An 8,683-nucleotide genomic window follows, 5' to 3' on the forward strand; every position below is an offset into this window, starting at 1 on the left:
GTCCCTTAGTGTCAACATGTGCTATCTCCCATCACGGGGTATCAATGGACGTGTTTCGGGGGTGCAACCCCTTCTTCTGAGCTACTTTAGTTATGAGGAAGGGGTTGTACCCCCAAAATGCGTCAATTGATAACCTGTGATGGGAGATAGCACATGTTGACACACTGTGTGTTTTGGGGTTTTTGAAAGATAGATGTATGAAACTACACACATTTTTAGGCATGTGATCATGGGAGAAATAAGAATGTTAAACCCCAATTTGGGGGCACCTTCAAATTTGGGGTTTTAGATTATAAAAAACACATAAACATTACAATTCACATTAGTTAGATCAGTGTTTCCCAACTCTCCTCCTCAATATGCAAATCCAGGTCATGTTTTCGAGATTCCTTGAATTTGGCACATGTGATGTTGTCATTTTCACTGTTAGTAATTTGCACACTCATTTTTAGACTGAAGAGAATCAAGAAAACAGGACAGGACCTGGTGGTGCACCTAGAGGAGTGGAGTGTAGAAACACTGAGTTCTGTCACTAAACTTTCACATTAAAAAGTCATAAAACATGGTGATTGTTAAAAGGGCAAACAGGAGCCAACAAGTGGAACAATAAACTTCAGACCAGGCAAGAGGAAATTAGAATTTGGCAAGCATGTCCACAAATCTCTGATTCTTTGCTGTAAAGCAGTGGCAGCCTCCTTGATTTGCTCCGGGTCCTTCAAACAATGCAACATATCAGCACTATATTCTGCCAATAGTACATCGTGGAAGATCATGAGCTAGTAAGAAGAGTAAAAAGTATTAAGGGAACGATGGTCAAGTGGCTGAGGCACTACATAGTGAGTTAGGGTCAAGTTACTAGTCAAATTCAGGAAATACTTACCTACCCAGTCTATTGTTGCTTGCAACCTGCTTACCCTTCAGACACCTACACTACTAGGAATGTACACACTGCAACTACTCTGTAATCTTGGCCCTGGTGCCTGGGTCTCCCAAACTCGGGTACCTAGCAACACTGCCAACTCCTTCCACCTCTTTCTTCTCAATGCTAATGTTAAGGCACTACATACTTTGGTAATGTGTGGAGTGCGTGTTTGGCTTGGACATCTAACACCCGACATGTATACACATTTCAAGCAAGATTCCAAAAAAACGTACTTGCGCAAACAAGAGGGTCCCGAATACTTTCTTCCTCTTCTGGTTCGCTTTGGCCCTCACTGTGACTCGCGTCAGGGGATTTGACGACCACAATGGCAATGTCTGTGCTGCGTCCAGGAGTCAGATCCCATGGCTCCAAAGAAACATCCTGGGTGACACACTCACTTTCCTCTAAAATAGAAACAATACATCATTCATTAAGCCACCCCAAGTCACATCTCTTTATAGCATCCATTTTTCTACATTAGTTGACCAACTTTGCACTTAGTCTGATGTCAATGATTGCTTCTGACTGGTCGACTCCACCATGCTGCACTCTACACTGCATTTTACAGAGGGCAAACACTTGACAAGTGCCAACATTGAAAAAGTTCTTCAGTTGCCCCCCACCCCTCTTGTCTCCTATGAGATATGGGATATATGATGACCATCGTAGCAGGCGTGACACTTTGTGACTGGGAGCCCCGGGGCTTCTCCTCTTCCTATATCTACACTGGCAAGGCTGCATTAATGGGCACTGATGAGCCAGGCAGCAACCAGAAAGTGTTCTTTACCCCTTAAGTTCTGCCCTAAGCCCATGGCCTTTGGCCCACCTGGAAATACCCCTGTCAGTGGCTAAATGAGTGTGTTTGAAGTTGGCACTTTTGTTTTTGGGGGGACGATGGCCTTGTTGCCTCCCCTGTTGGGGCCCGAGCGAGGGAAGCCTCCCTTTGTCCCTTGTGGTGGCTTGGCTGGAGCCAACTTTTTTGGTGCCTCCCTGTTGAAAGAAGAAAAAACAATAAGTTCCAAAAAAAGGAATATCCAAAAACATGCCCAAATAAGAATGTTCATATATGCTTTATATTTACCTTCATCTTTGGAATCCCAAGTCATACAAAGATTTTAGAAAAGCTTATATAGAATTCTCTAGAGCTACTTGTTTAACCACTTAACAACCGGCCCATAGCCAAATGACGGCTACAGGGCGGTTGCATAACTCTGGGAGGGCGTACAGTGACGTCCTCCCAGAATCTCACTCTCGCGCGCCCCCTGGTGCGCGCACCCGAACACATGCGCGACCCCTGGGTCCGCTGATCGCCGCCGTTTACCATGTGATCTCACTGTCAAATGAGGGAGCGATCACATGTAAACAAACCAGCGTGGTATCCGATTCCTCTTCCCCTCTCCATCCAGTGTGAGCGGAGAGGGGAGAGATCGGTGGCAGCAGAGCTGTGGGCTGGATGTGTAGTGCCCACAGCGCTGCTCAGTGACAAATCTATCTATCCATCCATTCTCAGCCATGCATACCCATCCATACTCTGCATACTCAGCCATGCATACTCATCCATACTCTGCATACTCAGCCATGCATACCCATCCATCCATCCATCCATCCTCTGCATACTCATCCATACTCTGCATACTCATCCATATTCTGCATACCCATCCATACTCTGCATACTCAGCCATGCATACCCATCCATCTATCCTCTGCATACTCATCCATACTCTGCATACTCATCCATATTCTGCATACCCATCCATACTCTGCATACTCAGCCATGCATACCCATCCATCCATCCATCCATCCTCTGCATACTCATCCATACTCTGCACACTCATCCATACAGTGCATACCCATTCATCTATCCATCCATACTCTGCATATCCATCCATCCATCCATACTCAGCATACCCATCCATAGTCTGCATATCCATTCATTCATACTCTGCATACCCATCCATACTCTGCATACCCATCCATACTCGACATACCCATCCATACTCTGCATACCCATCCATACTCTGCATACTCATCCATCCATCCATACTCAGCATACCGATCCATACTCTGCATACCCATCCATACTCAGCATACTCATCCATCCATCCATGCTCACCCATGCATACTCAGCATACTCATCCATACATCCTCATCCATACTCAGCATACTCATCCATCCATCCATGCTCAGCCATCCATCCATCCTCAGCAATACTCATCCATCCATGCTCAGCCATCCCATCCACCCCCATCCATAATTAGCCATATCCATCCATACTCAGCCATACCCAGCAATACTCAGCCGTACCCAGCCATACCCATCCGTACCCAGCCGTACTCAGTCATACCCAGCTGTACTCAGTCGTATCCAGTCGTACCATCTATACCCAGCCATACTCAGCCGTACCCATCCGTACTCAGCCGCACCCGGCCATACTCATTCATGCTCAGCCATCCCCATCCAGGGTTCATCCATCCCCATTCATGCTTATCCATGCCACATCCATGCCACTACAATGCCTCACAAAAGTGTAATAGGTAGTCAAATTAGATTTGAAACTTATGTTCCTAGAACACCTAATGGTGCTCCCTGCATGTTGGTCCTCTATATGTGGCCATGCTGTGGAAAAGTCTCACACATGTGGTATCGCCATACTCAGGAGAAGTAATTTTTGGTATGTACATGCTATGTGTTAGAACTATTGTGTAAATGGATAAATGGACGTTGTGTAAAAAAAATGCATTTTCATTTTCTTTATACATTTTCCAAAAACTTGTAGAAAAAAATAACATGTTCAAAAAACTCGATATGCCTCAGATTATACATTGGGTTGTTTTCTTTCCAAAACTGGGTCATTTTTGAGGCATTTCCATTGTCCTGGTTCTCAAGGGCCTTCAAAAGTGCAAGAGGTAGTCAAGAAATTATATGTGTAATTTATGCTCCAAGAACACCTGATGGGGCTCCCTGCATGTTGGGCCTCTACATGTGGCCACGCTGTGTAAAAGTCTCACACATGTGGTATCGCCACACTCAGGAGGAGTAGCAGAATGTGTTTTGGGGTGTAATGTGTGCTATGCATATGCTGTGTGTGAGAAATAACCTGCTAATATGACAATTTTGTGAAAAAAAAAGATTTTGCAAAGAATTGTGGGAAAAAATTACAACTTCAAAAAACTCACCATGCCTCTTACTAAATACCTTGGAATGTCTACTTTCCAAAAAGGGGTCATTTGGCGGGTATTTGTACGTTCCTGGCATGTTAGTGTCTCAAGGAATGAGATAGGCCGTCAGTACTTCAGGTGTGATCAATTTTCAGAGATTGGCATCATAGCTTGTGGACTCTATAACTTTCACAAAGACCAAATAATATACACTGATTTGGGTTATTTTTACCAAAGATATGTAGCGGTATAAATTTTGGCCAAAATATATGAAGAAAAATTACTAATTTGCAAAATTTTATAACAGAAACTAAGAAAAATGCATTTTTTTTACAGACTTTTCAGTCTTTTTTCTTTTATAGCGCAAAAAATAAAAAAACCCAGCAGTGATTAAATACCACAAAAGAAAGCTCTATTTGTGTGAAAAAAGGACAAAAATTTCATATAGGTACAGTGTTGCATGACTGAGTAATTGTCATTCAAAATGTGAGAGCACCGAAAGCTGAAAATTGGTCTGGTTAGGAAGGGGGTTTAAGTGCCCAGTGGTCAAGTGGTTAAAGAACATATACAGACAGCTAATTTACACATATACATATTGTTTAGATACAAATATTGCTTACTTTTTTTATGATCTGATGTATGTACTCCATCTGATCTTGTTCACGGTGTTTGAGATCAGACCATCATTTTCAGGTTTGGTCTTTTGATCATTCCACTGAAAATTTGCACTGCAAAACAGCGATGACCTTCTCCAAAATGAGGTCCTTTTGGCTGTCGGGCCTTTCATAATTGCGCAGCTTGCAGTTGGAATTCTCTGGGATGTACACCATCTCCGCCATCTAGTCGCATGCAGAAGAGAGATGGTCACGCACCAGCGTCATGATGCACTGAGAGCAGAGTTTGACGCATGCGCAATGTATATAAAGCCAGAATGCACAGTCGATGGAACGGCCGTAGGAATGATCTTGGAGTAGAGGATGAACGATCGCCACTGCAAGAAAGGAGGCATAAAACAAAGGTACAATTGGAAATTGGGGCATAGATGGGTAGTGGCCTATACTGCTTAGATTGAGGCCTATATTGGGACCAGCTTATGGGTTAAGCCAGACATTATGGTTTGTCTTGTGTTCTGTCTTGCAGGCATCATATCATTTATCATGACGGATACATTTACCTCACCTGATTTTCTACCCCAATTCATTGACTTGTACTCAGGAGCTGCCCTATCTCTGGAAGGTCAAGAGTAGAGACTACTCCAATAAAATCTTGAGGAAGGCAGCTTTGGAGAAAATGGTGGAGTTGGTCAAACCAGTGTACCCCAGGGCAGACATCAACTATGTAAAGCAAAAAAATTGCTGACCTGAGAAGTACATTTAAAAGGGAGCTGAACAAGGTCAGGAGCAGCAGCGGATGACTTATATGTCCCCAGGCTGGGGTATTACCCCAGCCTGCAGTTTTTAATCGACCAGACAGAACCCAGGCCATCCCTGTATACACTCCCTTCGGCCACAGCTCCTGAGGTCCGCATAGGTCCTGATGCACAGGATGTGGCCATAGCCACAAAAGTATAATGTGATAATGAACACATTGACAAAGAAAAATATTTTTCCTTGTCGATGTGTTCATTATCACATTATACTTTTTCTTCATTGTGTTATAAATAATTTTGATACATCACATATGTTTTTCCCGATCGATCAATATAATCTGTGAAGTGTAGGAATACTGTTATACCTGTTGATCTTTTGTTCCGAGATTGTATTACATTGTATATTTCACCATATGTTTTAGTTCACTATGATTCATTAATTAATTGATTCCAGACAGACTGTTTGATTGCTTAATAGATTACAGATGAGTTCTATATATATATCATTCCATTTATGTGGTCATTCATAGGCATAAAGTTTTGAAGCAGGGCGTGATCTGTATTAGCCCGAAACTGTTACTACTATGACTGCCTGTATATTTCGGATGTTTTAATTTTTTCATTAAAACACTTTTTTGTGCAGCAATCCCTCTTGATTTTTATTATGATTTTACTATGATATAAGCTCTTGAGAAGGCTTGATTGCTTTTGCACATACTACCATGATCGATGTGCACCTCACCCTTTGAGCTTTATAAATTATATATATATATATATATACATGCATGCATCTGAAATCGCATAGTATCCCATGGAATTATAAAAAGCCAAATGCTTATTGAGTAATAGATACTAATGGGGAAACAAGATATGTATCTCCCTGGAATACTTACATATATATTGTTCTAAATAAGCAGTGTTGCAAGTCAGGGTCTGCAAGGCAAGTCTATCCCGGGAGCTAAGGGAATGAATCCAAGGAAGAAGCAAGCACATCGACACACCCCAGGGGCACCCTCCAAACGTAAGGGTGAGAAAATTCAAATATGTCTGAAGAGTAAATTATACTGGACTAATTGTGTTGCTATGCCATTTGTATAGTGACTTTATTGCAATAATATGAAGTTAGATATATTATTTAAGAGCATATGTTTACAGAGGCTCTTCCCCTTCATTGATATGAAAATAAACTAGTTGTATAGATTATGGAGCTGAGCAGAGGAAGTTGGTAGGCAGGAAGTTGGTGGGAGGGGCTTGGGGAGTTTTTGAAAGAAACATGTGTTCGAACAAGAGATGTGTTTGGAAGGATGATGGAGTAACACATGACTGCCAGAAGCTGGATAACTTTGGAGACATTTTAAGTTGGACTGAGCAAGGAACCATGAAGGACATTACATCTTAAACCCTAAGCTGAGTAACTGTTTAGTTTACTTAATGCGTACATATTGTACATGCTTATATTTGTAGGAATATTTTGTAAGCTATGAATTGTGTTGTATTGTGTATCCTACAGTTGTATGTACAGCTTCTCTGTTTAGTAAAGCATTGATACACTACAGAAGTCTAAGCTTCCTTAGTTTTACCGCAAGAACTTTAATAGATAGACGGAAAGCATAACATTGGGGGCTCGTCCGGGATTTGTGCTAAAATCTCAACTGAAGCAGACCTGTTTTTCTGTGGTGTGTTTTGTTGCTTGTGCTGGGGGAAGATGCTGCGTACACTGTTTAGGAAGAGTAAGTCTGCAAAGGTTTCTGGTGTCCAGGAGGACTGGAAGGCGTACACCCTTCCTATCTGGGCCATAACTAGTCAGTGAATGTCTGTTGTAAAGGAGCTGGCTGGATGTGCTTCTCCTTCGAACAGAGTTTGGGATGGAGTCTCTGATCTTTCCTCGGATTTTAGTCTCAAAACCTTTGGGTTCAGTAAGGGAGAGATGCGGGCAGTTGCTGTCTTTGGTTTGCACTTCCTGCATGCTCTACATATTGAATCTGAAATGAGGGAAAAGGCAGAATTAGAATGAGGTTTACTGAAGGAGCAGCTTGCAGTGGCGTCCAAGTGTTTGGAAGAAACTGCAAGCAAGGAAAAAGATGTAGAATGTAGGGTAATCAAAGTTAAACCTGCAGTGGCTTTGAAGTGTGTTCAAACTCCTGTAGGCTGAGCTGTATATTTGAATGAGCGGTGTGCGGCCCTCATGAACAAGTCTAATGATGCCCTCATAAAGGACAAAGGCCTGAAGCCTGAAAGCAGAAGTAGGACATGTGCCACTGTTACTTCCCATAATCGAGAAGCTGAGGATTTGATCAGCTCAAATGGCCGAGTTGAGTCAGATACAAAGAAGGCAAGGTCTATGATCTCCAGGAGACACATGTGGATTGATTTACTTAAGGTGGGGGCTGGTGTAGGAAATAGATGGGATTCCTACACCAGCATTGCTTAAGAAGTGGAAGCAAGTGGTTGGGAATGGTAGATTCAGTCACATTAAGTGTTTCTGTTGCCATAAAATGGGACATTTATCAAAAATGTGCCATGCTGTGAAGACTGGACAAAAGAAGGCCTGTTTTCTTCCCAGGACAGCACGGAGAGACATGCAAGTTTATTCATTCCGTTGGAAGTCAATGCCATTCTGTGAAAGTGTTTCAAGGCAACAGTGGGCACCCTACAATAGTTTTGCAGTTAGAAATGGGCAGATAGAGAATTGTGAGCATGAGCTATGTTTTTGGCACAGTTGGAAAGAACATATAATCTGCTTTGTCTCTTACTCTTTTCAGGTACTGAGCATCGAGAGGTGGAGCACACAGAGCAGATGATCATGCTAAATGGGAGGAGGCAGACCAGAAGAGAGCCTGAGGAAGATGTGGATGATATCCTGATGGTAGCTGAATCGGAGTGGACTTTCATTTGAGCATTTCCTTATGACCAAGAAGACAAGAGACTTTCATCTGGGACTATCTTTACACTAACTGCCAAAAACACTGTTAACCCTGCTCAAAAGTAATGTTGCAGCCTTCCAGGGACAACAAAACAAAAGTCTGACCGCCCAGAAGAAACAGGGGTCGAAAGGGAATTTTCCCCTCCCATTTACAATACGGGGGTTTATTTTGCCCTTTCCTGGACAAAGGGCTTTAGGAGATGTTGAACTTTCCTATATTTTTCTATAAAGTCAAGAGGTGGTATGTGTTTGCTATGGCCATTTGTATAGTGACTTTATTGCAATAATATGGAGTTAGATATATTATTTA

The 8,683-nt window shown here is 42.4% G+C and overlaps 1 pseudogene; it reads left to right on the top strand.

The window, feature by feature from the left end:
• Nucleotides 1-8,346, top strand: part of LOC141127108 (uncharacterized) — a 29,873-nt pseudogene extending 21,527 nt beyond the window's left edge.
• The last annotated feature ends 337 nt before the right edge of the window (nucleotides 8,347-8,683 follow it).

This window comes from Aquarana catesbeiana, linkage group LG02 (genome assembly GCF_042186555.1).
Source record: "Aquarana catesbeiana isolate 2022-GZ linkage group LG02, ASM4218655v1, whole genome shotgun sequence".
NCBI lineage: Eukaryota > Metazoa > Chordata > Amphibia > Anura > Ranidae > Aquarana > Aquarana catesbeiana.